Raw genomic sequence first — 27749 nt, 5'->3', positions numbered from 1 at the left:
GAGACACAGACAGAGGAGAAGCAGGCTCCATGCAGGAAGCCCGATGCAGGACTAGATCCTGGGACTCCTGCCTGGGCCAAAGGCAGGCGCCAAACCGCTGAGCCACTCAGGGATCCCCTATACTACTCTATTTTATTTTATTTTTTTACTTATTTGAGAGAGAGAGAGAGATTGGGAGAGAAGGCGCACCGGCAGGGGAAGGGGAAAAGAGAGAGAAGCAGATTCCCCGCTGAACAGGGAGTCTGATTTAGGGCTCAATCCCAGGATCCTGAGATCATGACCCAAGCCTAAGGCATTTAACCAACTGAGCCAATCAGGCTACCCTACTACTTCATTTAATTTATAACTTTTGTGTGGAACTATTTGAGGCTAAGATGCACACATCATGACCTTTTAGACCTGAACACATCAGAGTATATTTCCTTAGGAATATTCTCTTATATATTCATGGTACAGTTATTGATGTTACTGAATTTAATATTGATATGATAATTTTTATCTGATCTACTATTCATTTTATAATTTTCTCAATTGACTCAATAATCTTTCATAGAGATTTCTTTCCCTTCAGTACAGGACAGGTTTCAGTCTCAGATTAGATATTGCATTAAGTTGTCATGTCTCTTTAGCCTCCTTTCATCTGGAACATTTCCACACAGCCCCACTTTGTCCGTATTTATTTATTTTTAATTATTTATTTATGAGAGACACACACAGAGAGAGGCAGAGGCACAGGCAGAAGGAGATGCAAGCTCCATGCACAGAGCCTGATGTGGGACTTGATCCCGGGACTCCAGGATCACACTCTGGGCTGAAGGCAGCGCTAAACCGCTGAGTCACCCGGGGTACCCCACTTTGTCCTTATGACCTTGACATCTTTGAAGAATATAGAATTTCCTTTTTTCTTTGATAGAACATTTCACATTTTGTGCTTGTCTAATGATTCTCATTATTCTAATCTTTATGTTATCTGTTGAAACCAGATGTGTACTTCTCAGATTACCACATCTGAAGGCACATGATGTTCATCTGACCCTCACTGGTAATGTTAATTTGTCTACCTGATTGAGGTGGTCTGATTTCTTCATAATCTAGTTATCATTTTTTTCTGTACTTTTACACTTTAAAATCACACAAATTTTCTACTCTTCATAAAAAAAATCTCTGAGATTTAGCAACTGTTGATGATCCTGCTCTTTCCAAACTTTACAGTGATTGTTGTAAAATGCTCATTTTCAACTTCACTACTCTCTTTGTATTTACCAGTTGGCCCTCTGCACTCTACTACAAGCAAAAGCACTCTTTCCTTTATCTCTCATTTGTCTATATGGATTCATGAATTCCTATTTTTAAAAATGGCTTACCATTCATTACTGTACTGTACTGGCCCAGATTTGACCAGTGGAAGCCCCTTCAAGATGGATTTTTTTTTTTCTGGGTAACAAAGAAAGAAAAATAAGGAAAATACTTTTTTTTTTGTATTTTGTTTTTTAAAAAATCTACCAATATTTTCTGGAGATCATTCCATATCAGTTCATAGAAATCTCCTTCACTTTTTTTTTTTTGTACAGCTGTATAGCATTCCATTAGGACATTTATCTTTAATAGAAAACCATGTGAAGAATCTTTAAAATGTTTCTACCCATTGACCAAGTAATTTCAATTTTAAGAGTATCTCCCTTTAAAGGAAGTTCTCAGAAATAAAGATAAACGTTTATGCATAAAGATGTTCAATAAAACATTTGTTTTTAAAATAGATTTTATTTGTTTTAAATAATTTCTACACAATGTGGGGCTTGAACTCACAACCCTGAGATTAAGAGTCACATGCTCTCCCAACTAAGCCACCCAGGCATCCTAGTAAAGCATCATTTATAATGGTTAAAAAAAAAACTTAGAATAATATGAATAGCTTACATTAAAGGAATGGTTAATATACTGTATTCACATAGCAAAGCATTATGCAGTCATTAAAAAGATTCATGTCTTAATTTAACATCATCTTAACAAAGATTTTTCAAAATTAAATATTTTGGTTTGAATCATATAGAATGCACAGAAAAGAGATTGGAAGGGAATATCCTGAAGTGATAAAAAATAGCTACTTCTGAGGGCAGGATCTTGGATGATTTTTTCCTGCTTTTCTATGTTTTTTTGTGCTCTCCAAATTATCTTCAGTGAACACATAATCCTATTATTTTCAGAAAAGTTGAAATCAGTAACTATTATTATAAGAAGCTCTTCTCCCTTAGAAATAGAAATACTTATTCGCTGGGATCATTATAAGGTCTTTATTATATTTCTTTTTTTACTCTGGGTGGTAAAAAAGATCAAAAGTCAGTTAGAACTGCTTTTAAAACAAACCCTTACAATTAGCACCTGTGAGTTCTCTTTTTCCGCCTTATCGTGATTTTATGTGTTTGTCTTCTTAGCCTTATTATGAGGCCTTTTTTTGGAAAACAATCTCAAAGCTTTTAAAAAAGAAGTGGGGTATAAATAAATAGAACATAAGTGGAATTCCTACGTAATAATTGTCTCCAAACTGCTGAAATAAGCATCATAGATACATAATAGATTTTATTTGAATATTTAAAAAGCTCTATTAAATACCACAGTAACCAATGCTAGGCTTTCTTTGATGCTCTCAGTAGGTGTGTTGGGGAGGAATTTAGCCAGATCTTTGTCTTCCAGACAAATTTAAAAAGAAAAAAAAAAAAAGAGAGAGAGAGAGAGAGAGAGAAGACATGAAATCATGATATTGAGTTGACATTATATAAAATGTACTGAAAAGCAGATTAAAATATTACCTTGAAAATTATGTAATATTGAGGCCCCTGGCTGGCATGTGGGGCCCCTGGCAGTCAGTAGAGCATGTGATTCTTGATCTCAGAGTTGTGAGTTTGAGCCCCACGTTGGGTGTAGAGATTACTGAAAAATAAAATCTTTTTAAAAAAAGTTACATCATATATTCGGAATAACAAATGTCCCCTGTCGGGGAAATCTATTTCCACTTGATACTTCTGTTCTCATTCGTCAAGCCCTGCTAATGTTCAATATGTGCTCATTGACCCACTCTGCTTTTTCCCTGCCTGGTATTTAGGAGTCCTCTAACTCAGATCTTCCATGTTTTCTCTTTTAAGCTAGTTCTTTGTGGCATTGGCCTCTGAGGACATGTAGAACAACTGTCTAATTTCCATGCAGGGTTCTTTAATAAAAATGAAGATAATTGTTAAAACCAGCTCCTCCTTCCCTGTCCCACTCTTTTTCAGAATAAATTTGAATGAAAGATAATGGATCCTTTTATTTAATTGTCGAGAAATAAGCACCAACTAATTGTGGTTGGGCTTGTAGGGTCTTGAGAAATCACTGAATTTATTCCTCCATATCCACACAATTTCTGACACAAGAGAATGTCACTTATTACTGAAAGAGAGAGAGAGAGAGAGAGAGGAAGAACATTTTCAATTTAATTTTTAGGGTAATCATTTATTTAAGAACTCTCGCAGTAGGACCCTCTTGTCTCCCTTCCAATCTAACCAAACCTTTATGCTTCAATTTGAGTTTCTTTGTCCTCAGTGGAGGCAGAAAGAAGGAAAATTTACATAACTGAATTCATCTGACAACTCTTATTAAGCTTCTTTTAATTTTTTGTTTTCTAGGTTAAAAAGCATGGTCCTTTAATTTTTTTTCTACTGATGTTATTTTCCAACCAATTAACCAGATTTGTAGCTTTCCTATGAATCATTTCAAAATTGTTCACATGATTTCTTTGCTAGTATCTAAAACAAGACACTGTCCTCTAAGCATCCAGCCAGTGGGGTAAATAAATGAAAATACCTTCTCACATATTCTGTGCTCTTTCTGTTACTCATTTCGCTTCTGGTCTTGGTTTTATGAAATTGCTACTTTGTTATAGATTTCTGTTTGAGTGTGCTAATCAACTTAAGATCACTAATAATCATCGTCCAGACTAGTAACAATCAACCAGCATCAGGAGGTGAGAAACCGTATTTGTCTTGCTAAGCATTATATCCCTAGTATCTCCCACATCGAAGACATTTAATATTTGTATACTGAATGAATTAAGTTTTATGCAGCATTTCATGATTTGCAATGCAGTTTTTTTAAAACCACATTTAGGGACACCTGGGTGGCTCAGCGGTTGAGTGTCTACCTTTGGCTTGGGGCGTGATCCTGGTCCCGGGATCAAGTCCCACATCAGGCTCCCTGCGAGGAGCCTGCTTCTCCCTCTGTCTGTGTCTCTGCCTCACTCTTTGTGTCTCTCATAAATAAATAAATAAAATATTAAAAAAATAAAACCACATTTAATTTAATTTTCCAAGCTATTTATTAAGGTGGCTATTAATTGTAGGAACTGGGATTCAGGATAATCTAACCAAGAAGTAGTGGAGTCAGTACTTTGCTTACTGTGCTGTTGCATGTGGAGGTGGCATTCTGCCTTGGAAAGTGGTATAGTCTCAAGCAGCAGGATAGTCAGGTCACACTCAGTGTCAGTGTGTAATGGGACAGATCCAGTCAGTGGTACTTCAAAATATGGTTTGGAACTTTAAGCAAAATTATAATCTTTTGTATATTGGTGTTATGGAATAAGTTGATGTTTCTGAGCCTCAAGTTTCTTCATCCACAGAATGAGGATAATTATGATACCTATTAACTCACAGAGCTGATGCCATGACCATAAGGATACTGAGTTCATGACTTTGAAAGCACTCTGTAGATTCTAAAGGGCAGTGCATGCTCAGGGTGGTAGCACTGGTGTAAATTGCACCACCTAGTATGCGGCTAACCCATGGTTTCGCAGAGAAATGCACCTTTCACTGACAGGAGGAGTACTCAGTACACATGTACACATGATCAGGGAACATAATCTAAACTATGTTTCCAGTTGTAAAAATCTTTCTGTGTTTGGCATTTCCTATCTTTTTTTTTTTAAAAAAGATTTATTTATTTATTCATGAGAGACACAGAGAGACAGAGACACAGGCAGAGGGAGAAGCAGGCTCTCCTCAGGAGCCTGATGCAGGACTCGATCCTGGATCCTGAGATCACGACCTGAGCTGAAGGCAGCCACCCAACCACTGACCCACCCAGGAGTCCCTGGCATTTCCTATCTAGTTGGCTGTTACTTTATTTTTTTCCTTTTTCTTTTCAGATATTTATTTATTTAAAAAGATATTATTGTTTTATTAGAGCGAGAGAGCATGAACAGCGGGAGGGGGAGAGGGAAAAGAAGAAGCAGACTACCCGCTGAGTAGAGAGCTGGACGCAGGGCTCAACCCCAGGGCTCTGGGATCATGACTTGAGCTGAAGGCAGATGCTTAACCGACTGAGCCACCCAGGCACACTCAAATTTTTATTTAAATTCCAGGTAGTTAGCATACAGTCCAATATTGGTATCAGGAGTAGAATTTAGTAATGTATTGCTTACATACAATACCCTTTGCTCATCATAACAAGTGCTCTCCTTAATACCGGTCACCCATCTATCCTACCCCCTAACCCACATCCCTCCAAAAACTCTAAGTTTGTACTCTGTCTTTAAGAGTCTCTGATGGTTTATTTCCTTCTCTCATTTTTTCTTTTTCTTTTATCCCTCTCTTATATGTTCATCTGTTTTGTTTCTTAAATTCTAAATATGAGTAAAATCATAGGTATTTATCTTTCTGTGGCTGACCTTATTTCCCTTAGCATAATATACTCTAACTCCATCCATGCAAATGGCAAGATTTCATTGTTTTTGATGGCTGAGTAATATTCCACTGTGTGTGTGTGTGTGTGTGTGTGTGTGCATACAACGCATCTTCTTTATTCATTCAAGCACATCTGGGCTTTTTTTAATAGTTTGGCTATTGTTAATAATGCTTGTATAAACATCAGGCTGCATATACCCTTTGAATCACTATTTCACTATTTTTGTGTCCTTTGGGTAAATACCTAGAAGGGCAATTGCTGGGTCGTAGGGTAGTTCTATTTTTAACTTTTTGTTAAAAAAAACTTTAACATACTATTTTCCAGAGTGGCTGCACCAGTTTGCATTCCCACCAACAGAGCAAGATGGTTTCCCTTTCTCCACATCCTCACCAACACCTATTGTTTCTTGTGTTGTTAATTTTAGCCATTCTGACAGGTGTGAGATGGTATCTCATTGTGATTTTGATACATATTTCTCTGATGATGAGAGACATTGAACATCTTTCATGTGTCTGTTATAGTTAAAGGCTGTTCCTTTCATCACCAAAACACACAAGCAATTCCCTGCTCCCACCCCACTATCCCTATCCATTAAAATGAGAAGACAGAACTTGCATTAGTTTTGGTGAGGTAACTGTGAAACCAATGATTTTGAAATATGAATATTATATTTAGTAGGTATATTGCTCATACTGTAGCACTCAATGTTGTTTGTTTTCAAGTATATTTCGAGGTCAATTATGATCTATAAATTCCTAAACAGTTTAAGTCTTTTTTTCTATATGGACAACTCAGAATAGCTTCAGCACTGTGGAAATTAATTCTGAGGTTCATTAACTGGTGACAAGAAAACTTGTGGAGTTTTGTGTAGGCCTTAATTATTCTTGGCAGGAAAATCTAACCTATTGAGTTTGGAAGCATCTTTACAAGTACCACTTGGTATTGTAATATATGCTGATGACTTCTGCTGCTGTGTTTTATGTATTTTAGCTACATTTTTTATGTTTGCATGGGTACCTTTGGGTAATTTAAACCTGAAATATGTAAATTGATAGGTACAAAAAGACACAAAAATAAGAAATTTAAAAAATAAAATATAAATAAATGAACTCCCTTCCAAACAAAACCAAAAGGAAAATTTTAAATGGCCTTTTATAGGCTAATCTGAAGAGTTAATGTTTTCTTTTACTGGGTTTGTTTCTTTGTTTGTTTTAACATTAGAGGATTTTTTTTAATGATCTTGAAATCACTGGCTAGCAAGCCACTCACTTTTTCTGACTGAGTTAGGTTTTTTTTTTTTTTAGTTGTGTTGGTGTAGCAAATATTTGAGAACAAATGATTTAAGGTAAATATGAGGGCAGTATTTTATAAAATGCAGTCTATTTTTCCAGGATGCCAAAGTGAGAAAAAAAGTAGAAATCATATTGTGAGTAGAAATGTAGCTTTACGTAGAACATAGTACATTTTAAAGAAATGTAACTAAAGAAAACTTTGACTTAACAAATAATATTTTCAGTAAAAATGTCTATTCAAACTTCCAAATATTTTAGATACTCCAGTCAAAGATCAGGACAAAGTTCTATATTTTCTTTTTTTTTTTTTAATTTTTATTTATTTATGATAGTCACAGAGAGAGAGAGAGAGAGAGGCAGAGACACAGGCAGAGGGAGAAGCAGGCTCCATGCACCGGGAGCCTGATGTGGGATTCAATTCCGGGTCTCCAGGATCGCGCCCTGGGCCAAAGGCAGGCACCAAACCGCTGCGCCACCCAGAGACCCCTATATTTTCTTTTTTTAAAAATATTTTATTTGTTTATTCATGATAGACAGAGAGAGGCAGAGACACAGACAGAGGGAGAAGCAGGCTCCACGCCGGGAGCCCAACGCAGGACTCGATCACGGGACTCCAGGATCGTGCCCTGGGCCAAAGGCAGGCGCCAAACTGCTGAGCCACCCAGGGATCCCTCTTCAATATTTTCTTAAAAAAGAACTTGTTTAAGTGGAAGGCAGTGATTGAAATAATATTGTAAGGGAATATTTATAAAAACCTACCAAGACCTTTGGAAATATTTAGTTAGTGAAAAATGACAAAACGTCAACGTGTATGAATCAGCATTATTTAGACTGGTAAACAGTAAGGTAGTACCTTTAGAAGATGATACAGAATATGCATATTTATGTATTTTATATGTATTTTAATAGAATACATTGTAGTATAAAAAAACTAAACTTTCAGTGATTCTACAAATTAAGAAATTAAATGATTTATTAAACCTTAAAAAATACCACGTTCTTTGGAAATAAATTGTACAACTTCACCTTAAATATGCTAACTCAAACACTGTGGATGGCCCTTTGCAGTATCTTTGATGGGCAGAATCTTTAATTGATGTTCAGGAAAGCAAGATGTTGTTCAATTTTTGACTCATAGCACTTAGGAAATCAGTCTGCAGACATGTTGGCTGTGGCCCAAGATTTCACTGAACTGCCGGTTCCTGTATGAGAGGCCCTTATGTTTGCCCTTTGATGCCCTGGGGTATAAAGAAGGACAGAGACGGCCTAGCTTAATCACCAAGCCTACAGCAAGTCCACAGATCAGAAGAGCAGATCTTTCCCTCCTGCTCTAACGTTCACAATTCCTTCTGAGGTGCATAAGTTGCCAAAGGGGTTTTTCTTCAGTATAAGTTGGTATCATTGAGTACCTCCTATTCTTTTCTTTTATCTTTGACCAAACTTTGCTCATGATAATGGAATCTTCAGTAACTGTTGCTTCGCCACAGTGTGAGTGCTGGCCTTCTCATAAACCGTACTTCTTCTAAGAGTCATGATTCCCATAAATAGTCACAAATATAGACAACTTAACCATGTTTTAAACTTTCACTGAAGTTCTATCCATCACCTGGTGAATGAGTGCTTCACGAATAGAATACTCACTTATGGTGGATTTACCATTGCTGAAGACCTGAGCCTGTGTGGGGCTGTTGCAGTTTATATCTGTTCTTTAATTAATTCTAAACTTCTATTTTCAGACAACATTCACCTCCTAAGAATTTACATTTTTATTCTATGCTATTTGCTAGTAGTTAAACTTTTTCTGATGGCCAATTTACACAAAGAAGCAAAGCTAAGTAAATAGACCAATCACTTATAACCATTAATGTACTTGCAATCCTAAATCTAGAGCAACAAAATCAGACACTGAGTGTAATAGAAAGCTAGGTTTATCCACTCGGGCATAGGTTGCCTGAGCTCAGACCCCTGCTTCTGACAAATCAGGCATGATTCCACATCTTAGATCTATTGGTTATAAATTTTTTAATCCATCATGAAGGATGATCTTTGGTTGGCCTAGTTCCAGGTATTAAATGTTCTGCAGAACAGTGAAATTGTATTGTAAACTTTACATAAAGTTTCTTTTAATTATTGATTTAAATGGGTAATTATTGACATTAAATTCCAATGTGTAGTGAGAGAAATCCTCGAGTTGTAGGTACTTTTGTATGTACTTAAACCTAAATTTTTCTTAACTTTTGTGTTTTGCATAGTAGGAGCTCCTAGATTAAAACAAAACAGAACAAGATCTTTGCGTAATTAAGTGAGGTACATTTTTTCCACCTGCATTTTCCCCATAGAAACAGGATAAATAATCACTATGTGTTGATGATGTGAGCTTGATATTAACACCCTTAAAAATGCATTTTCTAGGTCTCTAATTGGCAACTGGTAATATATGGCTTTGTGATAATCTTTTGAATGGTCATCATTTAACTCCTATCAATTTACCTTGTTTTCTAAATATCCTCTGACCAACATTGTTTATATACTAAGTCATTAAGTTTTTTTAAGTCAATATAGAATACAACTTTGATCTTAGCCTTAAATGAAATTACCTCTCTCGGGGATCCCTGAGTGCTCAGTGGTTTGGTGCCTGCCTTCCGCCCAGGGCGTGATCCTGGAGTCCTGGAATCGAGTCCCACATCGGGGTCCCTGCTGGGAGCCTGCTTTTCCCTCTGCCTGTGTCTCTGCCTCTCTCTCTCTCCATCTCTCATGAGTAAATTAATAACATCTTAAAAAAAAACTCTCTCTCTCTCTCTCTCTCTATATATATATATATATACACACACATATATATATATATATATATATATATATATATTTGCAAACTTTGACTTAAACTTTATATTGATGATACCATTAAGAAATTATTTTCTCATTTGGACTAAGTGCTAAATACCATTTGGTGGGAGAGTTTCTAGTTACATTTTAAAAAGTTCTATGGAAGGCATTATAAGATATCTAAGGTAGTAGAGTATACATTTAATTTTACAAAATTTAAATACCTACCCACATTTAGTGACTAATTTAATGGATGGGGTTTAGGTAGAACTTGACTGAAGAGTTTTTGCTTGAATAGTGCTATTACATTCCTTTTCTTTGACTTTTAAATAATATATACTTTTTGAAATGAGATACCCAATATAAATATAAATATTTTCTAACATCTAAATTGAATTAATTCATTACAGTTCAATAAATCCTCAAATGTGAAAAGGGTAATTCATTTAAAAATGATTGCTGCTTTCTCTGCCTTTTATGTTTAAAGCTAAACGAGGTAAGCTTAAAATCTCCACATAAAAATGTCTTTATTTATATGTCTTATACAGTTATCTCCATCTCAGATCCTTTTAATGTCTATAGAAAAATGTATAAATACCACCAAATGTTGGGATTTTAGTTACTTGGAAAGTCTATGCCTGTTGTTAGTTTATAACCATCACTTGCGCTGTGCTTAAAGGTGCATGATAACATTTGTTTTTCTTTTTAAGATCTACCTTATCAAAAAGCATGGCAACTGAATTTCAGTAGTGATCATTTAGGACTATGGCTTTTGAAAATAAATCAGAAAACAACATGGTTAGTCTCCTGAAGTTATAGTATATCACCATTCATCTGTGAATGAGAAGGTTCGGGAGATTTTGTTCCCTCCATAAATTTAGCCTAACATTTTCTGTTTATCACCTTCTTTCTTATATATTTGTTTGTGTGCTCTTGAGGGGTCAAAATCCTTGGGGCCAAATAAAAACAAGGCATATAATAGTATTTTTAAATTTAACAATGGTGATAGTCCAAAGCAGTTTGTAGGTACTAAATTGCTGATGCTTCACAACAACCCAGAGAAGTAGATAGATACTATTATCTCCAATTCACACATCTGAATCCTGGGTCTCACAGATTAGACAGCCTTCCTAAAGGTTCACAGTTGCTAAATGATAGAGCTGAGATTCAAATCCAGAATATTTGGCTCACTGCTTGAGCTCTTAAGCTCTGTGTTATATACATACTATATATATATATATATATATATATATAGTATGTATATTTACAGTACAACTCATTTAATAGGAGGTCAAACAATGAGAATCTCCAAATAACTTCAGTTATGTTGAAACCAATTAACTTTCTTTTTCTTTCTTTCTTTCTTTCTTTCTTTCTTTCTTTCTTTCTTTCTTTCTTTCTTTCTTTCTTTCTTCTTTCTTCTTTCTTTCTTCTTTTTCTTTCCCAATTAACTTTCAAGAAAATTAGTAAATCAGTTTGAATTGGAGATTTAGTGACAGACAACCTCTTTTCTGGCCTAGGTTGAACACCAAGCCTAATAGTATGTATATAGTTAAGGCTTAAGAGTTAGAATATATGTTTGGAATATACTTTGTCACTAGTTGAAGTTATAAATCAGGAAGCTGTTTAGCCCTTCAAATTCTGTTTCCTAATCTGTAAAATTGGAATGAGAGCTCTCATGTATTTCTGATAGGTTTCTTGTGAAGATTGAGTGAGATAGCACTGGTAAAAGGCCTCTACAAACTTTATTGCATCCTACATCATCATTATCATCAACATATCAGAAATAATAAGTCAACAATACAAAATCTAAGATAAATGTGACCAGAGATAGATCTGGGCTGAAAGCAAGTTTCACAGCTAGTAAGTTGCAGAGATAATAGTTGAACTCAGATAGTCTAGTTTTAGGGTACTTATTCTCACCAACATAGTATACTACATTTTTGGTATGCTTTGAAGAAAATAGCCTTAGAGGCAGTATAGGGAATAGAGATAAGGATATTCACTTTTTAGTGGTCCAAAAGGGAGATATTTAGGGTCTGAATCAAGTTAGTAGTTAGATCCTCCAAGGTCAGATTGGAGAATTTAAAGGAATCATATGTAACTGGCTCATTTCTGGTGGTCTGTGGACTGAGGGGGCGGAGTGTTCAAATAATCCTCTAATAGAGATTATAAATTCAAACAATTAAAGGAAGAGCAGTTAGGTAATTAATTTAGTCATTGGACCATATTTAATACACTAGGGAGTGGTGGAGATTTTGGAAATTGTAGAACACATGTCTGGTTTAAAGAAGGCAGTTTCTTTGAGGCTTCGGTAGACTTCTGCCATTTAAAAATGTGCCCTATGCTATCTTACATTATATTCTGTTTCAAAAAGGAGTCTTAAATTTGGCTTCCCATATAAAAATCCACTCATTTTGAAATGATGGTAACTAAAAACAACAGACAAACCTGTATGGCATAGTCAAAACTTATCTTACACCTGGATTAAAGGATTGAAGCTATAGCTGTCCGTTTACAATCTCTGCAATGATTCTGGATTTGGCAAATAAGACGATATTAATGCATGGAGAGGATGTAGAATTAAAGGCAGGCTGGAGGATAGGTAAAGATGTATTAGGAGTTTTGAGATCTATTTTTGTGAATATCTTGGATAGTAGACCATTTTGTGAATGATTTGAAGCAGATAGTATCATGAAGAAGAGGCCAGAATAATGGTTTAAAGAGCATCAGTATAATAAGAAGGAAGAAATTCCAAGGGAAGTAGTCAATATAATACACCATAAGGCTTACTTATCTTGAAAAACACTTTGTTAATTATACATTTAAGTTTCCTACCAGGCACTTTACATACATTATCTCATTTAGTCCTAAATACAATCTTTTGAATAAACAAAAACCAAAACCAATCTTTTGAGTCAGGTATTATTATTATATCCTTATTTTACAGGTGAGAGTGAATGAATGACAGAACAAGGGCTTAAATTCAGGTTTTTCTGTTATCAATGTTTGTGTTCCTCCAGATATATCTGATGGAGCTTAGAGCTTAGAAATGAGCATCTAGAAGCATGTAGCACCAGCTTTCTACATATCCATTTCAAAAAATTTCCCTTTAATTTAGAGATAATTATAGATTCCCATGCAATTATAAGAAATAATACACAGAGATCCTGTGTATGCTTTACTCAGTATTCCCCAATGGTAACATCTTGCAAAACTATAGTATTACATCTTAACCAGGATATGGACTTTGATATAGTGAAGATATAGAATATTCAAGTTCTGTACTTGTTTTAGATTTACACCTAAGTATTTGCATCTTTTTGGTGTATGAATGGTATTATTTAAAAAATCTTGTCCATGTATTTATTATTAGTGCATAGAAGTAGAATTCATTTTTACATGTTTAGTTTGTATCCTATGACTTTGCTGAAATCATTTATTTTAGCAGATTTTCTTTTTTTTTTAATTTTTATTTATTTATGATAGTCACACACACAGAGAGAGAGAGGCAGAGACATAGGCAGAAGGAGAAGCAGGCTCCATGCACTGGGAGCCCGACGTGGGATTCGATCTCGGGTCTCCAGCATCGCGCCCTGGGCCAAAGGCAGGTGCTAAACCGCTGCGCCACCCAGGGATCCCTATTTTAGCAGATTTTCTTTTGGTAGATTCCTTGAGATTTTTTATGCACAATCATGATTTTGGCAATTAGGAACTAGTTTTCTTACTTTATTGATATTTTGATTTCCTTTTCTTGCCTTATTGTGTTGGATATAATTTGTAGCATGTGTTGAATAAAAGTTGTGAGTAGACATCATGGCCTCACTCCCGATACCAGGGGGAAAGCATTCAGACTTGTACTATTTAGTATAATGTTAGCTTTATTTGTTTTGTTTTCTTTATTATATAGATACTCTTTATCAAATTGAGTAAATTCTCCTTTATTCCTAGTTTTTTCTGAGGTTTTTTTATTATTTTTTTTAATTTTATTTTTTTTTAATTTTTATTTATTTATGATAGTCACAGAGAGAGAGAGGGGCAGAGACACAGGCAGAGGGAGAAGCAGGCTCCATGAACCGGGAGCCGGATGTGGGACTCGATCCCAGGTCTCCAGGATCGCGCCCTGGGCCAAAGGCAGGCGCCAAACCGCTGCGCCACCCAGGGATCCCATCTGAGGTTTTTTTTTAAATCACAAATGGATGATGAATATTATCAAATACTTTTCTTGCATCGATTGATGTAGTCATGTGATTTTTCTTAATGTCATGGATAGCAGTGATTGAATTTTGAATATTGAACCAATTCTGAGTCCCTGGAATAAATCCCATTTGACAATGGTGTTTATATATTGCCGAATTCTATTTGCTAAAATGTTGTGAAGGATTTTTGCATCTGTATTCATGAGAAATTTAGATCTGCAGTTTTGGTATTGTCTTTCTCTGTTTGGTACCAAGATAACACTGATTTCATAAAATGAATTGGGAAATGTTATCTCTTCTATTTTCTTGAAGAAATTATATAGCACTGGTATTAATTCTTTAAATATTTAGTAGAATTCTTATGTGAAAACATTCGATCCTGGAAAATTCTTTTCCTGGAAAATTCTTTTCAAGTGTTTTAAATTGTGAATTCAATTTCTTTAATAGTTATAGGACTACTTATATTACCTCTTTCTATTTGGGTGAATTTTGATAATTTGTGTTTTTCAAAGAAATGGCCCATTTTGGGATCCCTGGGTGGCGCAGCGGTTTGGCGCCTGCCTTTGGCCCAGGGCGTGATCCTGGAGACCCGGAATCGAATCCCACGTCAGGCTCCTGGTGCATGGAGCCTGCTTCTCCCTCTGCCTGTGTCTCTGCCTCTCTCTCTCTCTGTGTGACTATCATAAATAAATTAAAAAAAAAAAAAAAGAAATGGCCCATTTTGTCTAAGTTGTCAAATTTATGTTTATGAAGTTTTTTGTAATATTATTGTATTATTATTCTTTTCATGTCTTCACGGTCTAGTAATATCCTTTTTCATTATGGATGTTGACAGTTTATATCTTTTCTCTCTCTCTCTCTCTTTGTCTTTTAGAAGCTTGCCAATATTATTGATCTTTTTAAAGAATCAGCTCTTTGTTTTATTGATTTTCTGTATTGCTTTTGTTTTCAGTTTTATTGATTTCTGCTCTTATTTTTATTATTTTCTTCTCTTTGCTGGCTTTGAGTTAATTTTGCTCTCTTTTTATAAGTTCTAGAAGCAGGAGCTTAGATTATTGAGACTTTTCATCTTTTCTAATATATGCATTGTTACAAATTTGTTACAGATTGTAATGAATATATAATCGTTATAAATTTTCCCCTTGGTACTACTTTAGCTGTGTCCCACAAATTTTCATATATTGTATTTTCATTTTCATTCAGATCAATATTTTTAAAAATTTTCCTTAAAATTTTCTCTTTGAACCACAGATTTTTTTTAGTTTTTAAATGCTTGTAAAATTTTAAACTATACTTTAGTTATTGGTTTCTAGTTTGATTTCATTGTAGTTGCAAAAGGCACTTTGAATCTTTTCAATTCCTCTTAATTATGATATATAATTCTTTTTATATGTTGCTGGATTCAGTTTGCTAATATTTTACTGAGCACTTCTGCATCCATATTTATAAAAGATATTGGTAGGTGATTTTTTTTTTTCTTCTACTTGGCAACACTCATTACCCATATTCATGGTAGCAGATTTCAGGCCTTGGGAACACAATCGGCCCTGTAAATTTATATCATCTTGTGTGCTTTGCTTGATTAATAGCCGCTCCCCAGGGATCCCTGGGTGGCTCAGGGGCTTAGTGCCTGTCTTCACCCCAGGGCATAATCCTGGAGTTAGTTCCAGGATTGAGTCCCACATCAGGCTATGTGCATGGAGCTTGCATCTCCTTCTGCCTGTGTCTCTGCCTGTTTCTCTCTCTCTCTCTCTCTCTCTCTCTCGAATAAATAAATAAAATATTTTTAAAAATAACCGCTCCATTAGAAGGACTGATGCTCTAAAGTCAGGGACTATGTCTGTTTTTGGTATCACAGTAATACTGGCCTCATGAAACAGGTTGGGAAGTGTTTTTTCCTTTTATATTCATTGCGACAGTTTATGGAGAATTGTTATTAATTCTTCTTTAAATGCATGGTAGAATTGAAAATAAAACCTCCTGGGCCTGGGTCTTTCTTTGACATTGGATTTTGCTTTTTTTTTTTTGGATTTATTTATTTATTCATGAGAGACACAGATAGAGACACAGACAGAGGAGAAGCAGGCTCCATGCAGGAAGCCTGATGTGGGACTCGATCCAGGACTCCAGGATCATGCCCTGGGCCGAAGGCAGGTGCCAAACCGCTGAGCCACCCAGTGATCCCCCACATTGGATTTTTGATTACTAACTCAATCACTTTATTTGTTATAGGTCTGTTGAGATTACGTATTGCTTTAGGGTAAATTTCAGTACTTGTGTCTTTTTGGGGATTTGAACATTTCACCTAAGCTAATTTATTGGAACACAATTGTTCCTAGTATTCCTCTTATTACATTTTTGTAAGGTCAATATTAATGTTGTCTCTTTTATTTCTAATCCTAGTAATTTGAGTTTTCTACTTTTTTTGTCAATTTAGTTAAAGTTTTGTCAATTTCCTTAAGTTTTTATTTTTAAAAGAATGAGCTTTTGGTTTCACTGATTTTTTAAAAATTGTTTTTCTCTGCTTTATTTTGTTAATTTCCACTCTAATCTTTACTTCCTTTTTTCCTGCTTATTTAAGGTATATTTTGTCTTTTTTATTCCCTCTAGTAACGCTAGGTAGAAGTTTAGGTTATTGATTTGAGATTTTTCTTCCTTTTTTTGGCAGCATGGTCTAACCAAGTGAGTGAACTGACTGCCTTTTTCTTCTTTTTTAATGTGGTCATTTACAGCTAATATGTTTATCTCTAAGCATTGCTTGACCTCCATTCCATAGTTTTTTCTTGATTTTCATTCATCTCAAAATATTGTCTAATTTCCTTTTTGATTTCTTCCTTCATCCAGTGATTATTTAAGAATGTGTTGTTTAATTTCCACTAATTTGTGAGTCTTCCAAATTTCTCTGTTACTGATTTCTAATTTTGTTCCATGGTGGTACGAGAACATACTTTGTATGATTTCTGTCCTTTTAAATTTATTAAGTATCATTTTGTGGCCCAGTATGTGGTCTATCTTGGAGACTGTCCCATGTGTACTTAATAAGAAAGTATATTTTGCTATATTAATTTTTGTGGCTGCTGCAACAAATTACCATAAATTTGGTGACTTAAAACAATAGAAGTTTATATTCTCCTACAGTTCTGGAGGCCAGAAGTCTGATATCAGTTTCACTAGGCTGAAATCAAGGTACTGGCAGGTTTATGCATCCTGTAGGGATTCTTGGGCGAATGTGTTCCTTGACTCTCTAGGCTTCAATGGCTGTTGGCATTCCTTGATTTGTGGCTGCATCACTTAAACCTCTGCCACTGTGGCCACATTCAGATTGGAAAATTTCTATCATTCTATCTTCCACTTCACTGACTCTTTCCTTTTCCCTTGCATTCTGAACCCATCTGAGCTTTCCTATTTCAGTTTTTGTATTTTTCAGTTCTAAAATTTCCATTAAAAAAAATCTTGTATTTCTTTGTTGAAAGTTTTATTTTTTCATTTGTTTTAAACATGTTTTAATTGCTTGTTGAAGTATTTTTGTCAAGTCAGCTTTAAAATCTTCATTTAATTTTAACATCTTTGTTATCTCGGTGTTGGCATTTATTGGTTGTCTTTCTTTTGTTCAGTTTGACATCCTCCTGCTTCTTGGAGCCATAGTTTTGCCTTGTGGTATTGGCTGCAGTAAGGTGATTATTATTTAAAAATTTTGTCTTGCTTGATCATCCCTTTCTTGGTCATTTTCCTAGAGAAAGCAGGTTTCTTTGGGGGCTTTTTGATCTCCATCTGTTTGTATTTCCAAGTTTCTAGCTTCGTCATCACCAAGTCTGGTATATATGAGGCAAAAAGAAAATTCAGGAAACTCACTACTGTACTGTACTCAAGTTCCAGGGACCCTAGGAGTCTATTTTCTTCTCACTACCATTGTCTTATATACGTTATTTGTATATGTATAATGTCTGGAATTTTCAGTTTTGTGTAAGAGGAGGAATAAGGAAAATGTATCTACTGAACCTTACCAGAAGTGGGAATAGGTATTTCAAACCTAATTATTTGCTTTTTTCTGTTTACAATGGAAAGTTTCATGAAGCACTCTGGAATCTAGAGGCTATTTTGCTGTCTTTGTATTTTCAGCATTTAGCACAGTGAGGGGTATATAAAAGACTTTAGGCCACTTCTAGGTTTTAAATTTGAGATAGAAGGATTTAAATTGAATGAGAGGTGGAACTGTGGTTACTGGGATGGGTGAAAGAGATGGATAATGCAATGGAAGAGGAAAGAGAGGGAGATTGGAAAGGTAAGAGAGAGAGTTAACTGGGAAGAAAGATGCTTGAAAAATTGATCTGTATCAATGTCTGCATATATTAATTTTGGCTTTCAATAATCTTCCTTTCATCTCCAAATGAAACAAAGCACACATAATGCCTTAAAATGAGAATCCTTTTAAATTAATTTTTCACTGTCAACTGTAATTCTCTCCCAGCTGGACACCTGATTTGGAAATACCTATGAATCTAGGTTAAATGTGAGTTAAAGCCAGCCTCCTAGAGTCTCAACTTATAGGACCAATGCTGGAGTCATTCTGAGGTATCTCTCTTTCTTCTTGCTAAGGTTTCTGCTCTTAGTCTTATCTCCCTTCTGAACAGAGATTCTAGGAGTTTTTTATTCCCTCTTGCTGTTCTGGACATAACAGATTATACATATTAATTACAGATACATATTAATGTACTTTATGAGAAGGAAGCCATCTTTTCCTTTAACCTCTATAATTAATAGCTAAAGTAAATCATTTTTGCCTTTCATCCTTTCTATTCTTGATTTTCTATTGAATCTCAAGTAGAACAAAGTTTGTTGTGCTTTTCTGAGACTTTAAAATTAAGCTTAAAGGGAAAAAATTTAAAAGGAATATTGTGAAGAAAGTTAATTCACCTTTACTTTTAGAAGCCTCAGATGACTTGACTGTTTCAACAGGATTTTCTTTCAGTGTTATCCTATTCACAGGGGCTAAAACAATCTTCTCTAGTATCACAAATTGATTGAACCATGTATAATAACCAAGGGACAGTTATATGCCATGGCAAGCATTTACTGAATATCAGCATGTGCCTGGAACAATGATTTGTGGCACTGGGGGGACAAATATGAATATGTCCCATATCCATGGCCTTAAAGAACTCACAGCATAGTCAGGAATGAAAATTGTGAAAAAATACGTGCCATAATCATGGAAAGTGAAGTAGGACTGTAATGGGAAGGAGCTGTTGCTTCTTTCTGAGGCACTGTAGGAAGTCAGGGCATGCTTCACAGTGTACATTATATTAGGACTGGATAATAAAGAGTGTAGGAAGTAGTAATTCTACTAGAGGTAGCCGAGAGGACCAGAGAGGGCAGTGGTTGCTGATATGGCCTGAAGGATCTGTTGGACATCTTCTCAGAGATTTTGTAGCACTTGAAACTGGTGTCTCATAGCCACTTTACATCTCTAAGGTTTGTTTGTTGTCTCCAGAGCCAACCCACTGCTTTAGTTAAAGTTGAAGATCCCTTGAACTAATGATATTTCCCATAGAACTGCTCTTTCCCATGAGATTGTTCTATTGCAATTATGTCACACAACGGAGCACTAGAAAACATGAGCTGAAGCTCACATTTCCTTGTTTTCTGCGTCTGGACAATTCTGAGCTGACTTGGGAAGGCAAATAGAAAGCATCATGCCTGGAGTGATATAATGCAAATGAAGCAATCATCTGAGGGAATATATGCCTTTATATTGAAGAAGTGCTTTTGAGACGTCTGGGTGGCTCAGTAGTTGAGCATCTGCCTTTGGCTCATGTCGTGCTCCTAGGGTCCTGGGATGGAGTCCTGCATCAGGCTCCTCACAGGGAGCCTGCTTCTCCCTCTCTCTATGTCTCTGCCTCTCTCTCTGTGTCTCTCATGAATAAATAAATGCAATCTTAAAAAAAAAGAAGTTCTTTCAGGTCTTACACATACACATACACATATAAGCAATACTATTTACATGAGTAAAGTCTCTTTTTCCTCTTAATAAGCTCACCAAGCATAATGCTTAACAGATTCTATTCCTCAAGAAATATTATGCACTGATTTGATGCACTGAATTGAATTGATGCACTGAATAGAACATGATATTCCTTCTGTGATCATTATAAAAGAAAAGAATGAGAAACAATTACAGATTGAAGGAGACTAAGAGGGGGAAACCAGCTAAATGCAATGTGGGTTTCTGGACAGGATTCTAGGACAGGAAAAGGACATTAATGGAAAAATTGGTGAAATTTGAATAAGTTCTGTTGTTTAGTTAGTATTCTGCACATGTCAATGTCCTGGATTTGGTAATTTACTATGCTATGTAAGTTGTTAACATTAAGGGAAACTGGGTGAAGGTATATGGAAGTTTTTGTATTATTTTTATAACTTTTTATTAAAGTCCAAAATTATTTATAATTAGTTAAAAATTATACCTTTGTAAATTCCATGTAATTTCCATTATGTCCAAAGACATAATAGAAATGCAGATTTATTATTATTAATTTTTTACAATTTGATAGTTTTATTAAATTTGTCCAACTACAGAAATAGGATACTTTTTTTGGTGATGGGGGATTCTAAATAGTCTTTATTTTTTTTTAAGTTGTTATTTAAAGTCCAGTTAGTTAGCATACAATGTAATATTAGTTTCAGGTATACAATGTAATGATTCAGCATTTCTATACAACAGTAGTGCTCATTACAACAAGCACCATCCTTGATCCCCATCACCTATTTCACTTTTCCTCCCACCCACCTCCCCTCTGGTAACCATCAATTTATTCTCTATAATTAAGAGTCTGTTTCTTAGTTTGCATCTCTCTCTCTCTCTCTTTTTCCTCCTCTTTGCTTTTTTTTCTCTTAAATTCCACATATGAATGAATTCATAGGGTATTTGTCTTTGACTGAGTTATTTCATTTTACATTATACTTTCTAGATCCATCATCTCTTTGTAAATGGCAAGATTTAATTTTTTTAAATGGCTAAGTAATATTCCACTGTGTGTGTGTGTGTGTGTGTGTGTGTGTGTGTGTATCTCCATTCACCAGTCAATGGATGTCTTCTACAATTTGGCTATTGTAGATAATGCTGCTATGAACTTTGGGGTGCATGTATTCCTTTGAATAAGTATTTCTGCATTCTTTGGGTAAATACTTAGTAGTGAAATTGCTAGATGCTAGTATATCTATTTTTTAACTTTTTGAGGAACCTCCATACTGTTTTCCAAAGTGGCTGTATCAGTTTGTGTTCCCACCAACAGTGCAAGAGGGGTCCCCTTTCTTCACATCCTTGCCAACACCTGTTATTTCTTGTGCTGTTGATTTTAGCCATTCTGACAGGTTTGAGGCGATATCTCATTGCAGTTTTGATTTGTATTTCCTTGATGATCCGTGATGTTGAGCGATCTTTTTATGTGTCTGTGGCAATCTGTATGTCATCTTGGAAAAAATGTCTATTCATGTTTTCTTCCCATTTTTAAATTGGATTTTTCATTTTTTGGGAATTGAGTTTTATATGTTTTAGATATTAACCCTTTATCAGATATGTCATTTGCAAATACCTTCTCCCATTCTGTAGGTTATCTTTAGTTTTGTTGATTGTTTCCTTCACTGTGCAGAGCTTTTTATTTTGACCAAATCCCAACAGTTTATTTTTGCTTTTATTTCCCTTGCCTCAGGAAACATATCTTGAAGGAACTTATGGTCGATATCAAAGAGGTTACTGCTTCTGTTCTCCTTTAGGATTTTTATGGTTTCAGGTCTCACATTTAGGTCTCTAATTCATTTTGTCTTTATGTGGTATAAGAAACTAGTTCAGTTTCATTCTTTTTCATGTTGCTGTCCAGTTTTTCCAACCCCAATTTATTGGAAAGACTGTCTTTTTCCCATTGGATATTTTTTCCTGCTTTATTGAAGATTAATTGACCATAGTGGTGCATTCATTTCTGGGTTTTCTATTCTGTTCTGTTGATTTATGTGTCTGTTTTTGTGCCAGGACCATACTGTTTTGAGTACTATAGCTTTGTAATATAACTTGAAGTATGGAATTGTGATGCATCCAACTTTGCTTTTCTTATTCGGGATTGCTTTGGTTATTTAGTGTCTTTTGTGGTTTCACACAAATTTTAGGATTGTTTAAGCTCTGTGAAAAACACTGGTGATATTTTGATAGGGATTGAATTAAATATGTAGATTGCTTTGGGTAGTATAGAAATTTTAGTAATATTTGTTCTTCTAATCTATGATCATGGAATGATGTCTTTCCACTTTTTTGTGTCATCTACAGTTTCTTTCATCGGTGCTTCATAGTTTTAAGAGTACAGCTTTTTTACTCCTTTGGTTAGGTTTATTCCTAGGTTTCTTTTTTTTTAAGATTTTATTTATTTATTCATGAGAGACACAGAGAGAGAGGGAGAGAGAGAGGCAGACACTGGCAGAGGGAGAAGCAGGCTCCATGCAGGGAGCCTGACGTGGGACTCGATCTGGGGTCTCCAGGATCATACCCTGGGCAGAGGGTGGCACTAAACCGCTGAGCCACCAGGGCTGCCCAATTCCTATGTTTCTTATTATTTTTGGTGCAACTGTAAATGGGATTGATTCCTTAATTTCTCTCTCTGCTGCTTCATTATTGGTGTATAGAAATGTAACAGATATCTGTATGTTGATTTTGTATCCTGTGACTTGGCTAAATTCATTTATCACTTCTAGCAATTGTTTTTTAAAGATTTTATTTATTTATTTATTTATTTATTTATTTATTTATTTGAGAGAAAGAGTGAGGGGAGGAACAGAGGGAGAGGGACAAGCAGACTCCATGCTGACTGTGGAGCCCAATGCAGGGCTCCATCCTACAACCCTGAGATCATGACCTGAGCTGAAATCAGGAGTCAGAGCCTCAACCAATTTGAGCCACCCAGGTGTCCTGATTCTAGCAATTTTTTGGTGGAGTATTTCACTTTTTCTTTATATACTATCATATCATCTGAAAATAGTTAAAGTTTTATTTCTTCCTGATGATTTGGATTCATCTTATTTCTTTTTGTTGTTGATTCCTGTGGCTAGGACCTCTAGTACTATGTTAAATGTAACAGTGGAAAGAGTGGACATCCCTGTCTTGTTTCTGACCATGAAGGAAAAGCTCAGTTTTTCCCCATTGAAGATGATATTAGCTGTAGGTTTTTCATATTTGGCCTTGATTATGTTGAGGTATGTTCCCTTGAAACCTACTTTGTTGACAGTTCTTATCATGCATGGATGCTCTACTTTGCTAAGTGGCTTATCTGTCATCTATTGAAATTATTATATGGTTCTTATCCTTTTTTCATTTTTCTTAATGTAGTATATTGTATTGATTGATTTGTGAATATTGAACCACACTTGCAACTCAGGAATAAATCCCACTTGATCATGGTGAATGATTGTTTTTTTTTTTTTTTTTTTAATGTATTGTTAGGTTCAGTTTGCTAGCATTTTATTGGGAATTTTTGTCTCCATGTTCATCAGGAATATTGACATATATGTATATATATATTATTTTTTGTGGAATCTTTATCTGGTTTTGGTATCACAGTGACGCTGGCATCATAGAATGTGGAAAGTTTCCTTCCTTTTCTATTTTTGGAATAGTTTGAAAAGAATAGATATTAACTCTTCTTTAAATGTTTGGTAGAATTCACCTGTGGAGCCATCTGTGCCTGGACTATTGTTTGTTGGGAATTTTTTGATTACTGATTCCATTTCTTTGTTAGTTACTGGTCTTTTCAAGTTTTCTATTTCTTTCTGTTTCATTGTTGGTAATTTATATGTTTCTAGGAATTATCCATTTCTTTCAGGTTGTCTAATTTCTTGGTATATAATTTTTCATAATATTCTCTTATAATTGTTTGTGTTTCTGTAATGTTGATTATTTCTCCTCTCTCATTTGTGACTTTATTTATTTAGGTCCCTTGTTTTTTCTTTTCGATAAGTCTAGGTAGAAGTTGATCAATTTCATTAATTGTTTCAAAGAACAAGCTCCTGGTTTCATTGATCTGTTTTATTGTTTTTTTTTTTTAATTTTCTATATCATTTATTTCTCCTCTAATCTTTATTAATTACTTCCTTCTGGTGGCTTTAGGCTTTGTTTGTTGTTTTTTTAAACTCCTTTAGATGTAAGGGAGATTTATTATTTATAGTATTACTAACAGTGCCAGTGATTATCAGTGTCATTTTAAGCTTAGAGGTCTTTGTATGAACTGATACTATTAAATTGGAAAGAAGGTTAAAAAATGTTATTCATGGATATTAAAAAAAACTTTTGGAATGGATTTTGGTTGGAATTCTGATTTTTTAAGTTATACCTTGTGAATGTTGTCCTAAGTATTGATAACTATGTTTATAGTAGTCTATAGTACAAATAGTACTAAATGTTTTGGCTTATCAATAAACCAAGTACTTTTTGAGGATTTATATATATAAAAGTGGCTATCAGTCCTTGAAAGTGCTATATTATTAGTTTGCTTGATTCTTTAAAAATTGTTTACCCTCCTTTTTTAGCCACCAAACTCAGTATTTCTGTATTTTCTACTGCCCTCTAGGGGTAGAATAGAGAAAACTGGAGTTAAGAACCTCTGAATATGTAGATTAGAGGAAAAAATTAAAAAGAAAATTTGAAATTTCTGAATTTGGTGGAGATAAATATGAATTGTTCAGCTTCACGTTTTTACCTATTATTACAGTCTAAATATTTATCTAGATTTGCCAGCATGTTGCTTTGAGATCCAGTGTTTGTTTCAGGGTATGTAAGCCACAGTACCCTTGTGACTGGTGGAGTACTTGGGGCACAGTAGATACTCTTTACAAAGAAAATGTTATCAATGGAAGGCTTTGGTGTCAATCTCTCCTCTGTGATCTTTCCTCCATCATACACAGCTCCATAGATGCCTCGAATTCTTTGTTCCCCTTTCTACTAAAAAAACCCTACTCTGTTAGCTCATTTTCAGAAATAAATAATAATGAAGAATGAAAAATATCACTTCACCTATTTCTACTTCGGAGGAAAAATTAACACACCTGTCTAGTCATAATGTATTTCTTCAATCAATTGTGCATTTCTTCATCTCTAAGTTTTCCTCTGGAGTTCCAGATATTAAAGTTAGTGGCATTATATTTGCATAGAATATTTTCATTTGTTAACTTAAAAAACCTCAGGTGTTCTACCTTTTTTTTTTAACATTGCACTTTTAGTAGTGTTAGAATTTATCTTCTAGAAATACAGGCTAAAATGAAATTTTAAATCATATATAAATGAGGTAAGTATTTTAATTCTTAACAAATAAAAGTTTTCTGAGATATAGTAATTTATGAATATACACAAGAAATGCACATGGGTTAAGAAGTTTGGAATTGATGACTTTTTTAAGACTAGAAGTTAACTGAAGCGAACTTAGCTATTTAGTTGACTATCGTATTTTTCAATAGAGAATTGCAATATTATTTCAAATTTATAGTATTATTATCATTATTGTTTTCCTATGAACATTACAAAACCCACCCCAATGGGGAGCTGGATGGTTTCAATAGCTAATGACTGAACTTTTCACCTCAGGCTTTGGTTCACATTAAGCTGTGATTTGAAGTGATTGACAGCCATTTTATAGTAACCTGCAATGAACGGGGGGTCAAAATCATCCAAATGATGGAGAGAAAATGCCCCCATTAGAAAAAAATAAAGACAGACGTAAACTAACCAGTGTAGTTGAAACTAATTGGCCTCCTTATTGGCAAAGGATTGAACAGGCACAGGGACTGAATTAATCTCTTGAATTTGGTGGCAGATCCTTGCAGGTTGAAATTGTGAATTGGCAGGTTAACATAAGGGGAGGCTATATCCCCCTCACATGTGATACTTCTGTTCTGTGAATTTCCATTTTGTGGAGCTGTCAATCTGAAGCTTTTGTGAGCATTAAACTTTCTTTAGGAGCAGCACCACCAAAAAAAAAAAAAAAAAAAAAAAAAAAAAAAAAAAAAGAATGACCCCCACCTCCTACACTACCACATAAATCAGCTTGATTAGTAATCTTCATTAAGAGACATTGAGTTTTGAATAGGCTGGGTATTGTAGGTCCAGAATGAAGGACTTGGCAGGGCCAAATAGGGAAGTTTGAACAACATCTGCCCTACCCCTTCCTCATACTTCTCCAAGTTTTAAGCCTATTCACAAATGGCCTAAATTATAAAAGTGCAAATTGTAGTTCCTTACAAGCAGTTCTTCAAATAACATCAAGAGGTGAATATACGTAGTATTAGTATTTATTAAAGGCATAGACATCCCACAATGTATTTTAAGAAGAAAGCTAACAGTAACAGACCTTTATATATAAGACTATTAATACTAGCTTTCTATTAGGAGTCTTCTTTTCCTTAACAAGTGAAGTTTGATCTTGAATTTTTATTCAAAGCTCTGTGAACCAAAGCCACAGATGGGGTATTGCTGTGTCATTTCCATGGCCTTATACAGAATGTATGCAGCTGTCCCATACTCCCTTAATAGACCTTCAGCTTTTCAATACATCTTCCACTGATGGCGTTTCTGTGGATAAACATCATTTCAGAATGAAACGTGCCAGATGTCCTGCAGTGCACTTAGGTACAACAAGGCACTTTTAAAAAAATCGCGCCTATATTATTTACTCATTTAGAAGGATGTGACTTCTGGGATATACATTGGAAATCCAAAATTTGCTGAATGAGAGAGGAAATATTACAAACAGGTTCCAGCTCACTTGTACCTTACAATTCCCCCACACACAATTTTTTTTTTCAGACCATAAAGAAATCAGTATTTTATATCCAGGTTTCTCATAATTTCTCCCTCTAGGAGGCATAACTCAATCAAAATCTCTGGTTACTACTGAATAGAAATAGTCTTTTTTATTGAGGTTAAAAATTGCTAGATCAGGGATTTGGAATATAGATATTTTTATTTTTCCTTTAGTATAACTAATTTTAAGAATCATTCCTCTCAAACATACTTGAGTTTTATATTCCCACCACAAAGCAAATATTCTTTTCAAGTTTTTTTTTTCTGTTAAGATATTAGAATGGGTGATCTAAATGAAAATAAAAGAAGTGGTTATCCAAGATTATTCCAATACCAGCATTTGATTCTATCATATCAAGTGCAACTATATCACATGCTCAAAAGCTTGATTGACTTTTTACTTTTGTCATTTAATTTTTTTGCATATATACCACTCTTTGAAGACTGTAAAATCTTTGACTATAAGGATCATATCTCCAACATGAGAGATATATAGTGTTAGTATTTATTAAAGGCCAACCAAAATATTTTATGCTAAGAAGAAAGGTAATGGTGACAGACCTTTATTCATGAGCCCATTAGTACTACCTTTCTTTTAGCATTCTGAGCACAACAGGAGGAAGTTCTTAGTCAATGCCTGTTGATTTGATGACTACATTTATGTCAAACTGGAATAAGGAGATAATGTGTTACATTTGACTATGAGATATTTTGGTTTCACCTAAAAGTACTTTAAGATTCTAGAGTAGAATGTAAAAAAGTATAGAATTTGCTTAACTTGTGGTGTTGCAAATTGTGGTAGCTTTATTATTCTTTAAAGTTTTTTGCATGCATTGTCTCATTGTTTTAAAAGTAGTTTTTAGAGGCAGACCAAGTAATAGCTGACAAAGC

At 34.8% G+C, this 27749-nt stretch overlaps 1 protein-coding gene and 1 long non-coding RNA gene across 8 annotated transcripts in view; one reads left to right on the top strand and one right to left on the bottom strand.

Moving 5' to 3' along the window:
* The window catches only part of LOC140636377 (uncharacterized), a 499328-nt gene that overhangs the window by 98229 nt on the left and 373350 nt on the right, over positions 1 to 27749 (top strand). The window lies entirely within an intron of this gene.
* Positions 2597 to 27749, bottom strand: part of LOC140636611 (uncharacterized) — a 36647-nt gene continuing 11494 nt past the window's right edge. For 5 of the 7 annotated variants that reach the window (XR_012033828.1, XR_012033831.1, XR_012033832.1 and 2 more), the window contains one exon: positions 26332 to 26627. This is a non-coding gene — a long non-coding RNA (uncharacterized lncRNA). Of the gene's footprint in view, positions 2685 to 2807; positions 2929 to 26331; positions 26628 to 26685; positions 26780 to 27749 lie in introns of those variants that run through there. The other 2 variants (XR_012033829.1, XR_012033830.1) reach the window with 2 other exon arrangements.

Source organism: Canis lupus, chromosome 7, assembly GCF_048164855.1.
Source record: "Canis lupus baileyi chromosome 7, mCanLup2.hap1, whole genome shotgun sequence".
NCBI classification, from domain to species: domain Eukaryota; kingdom Metazoa; phylum Chordata; class Mammalia; order Carnivora; family Canidae; genus Canis; species Canis lupus.
Note: the sequence above shows the minus strand (reverse complement) of the source record. Positions and strands in the feature narration are given on the sequence as shown.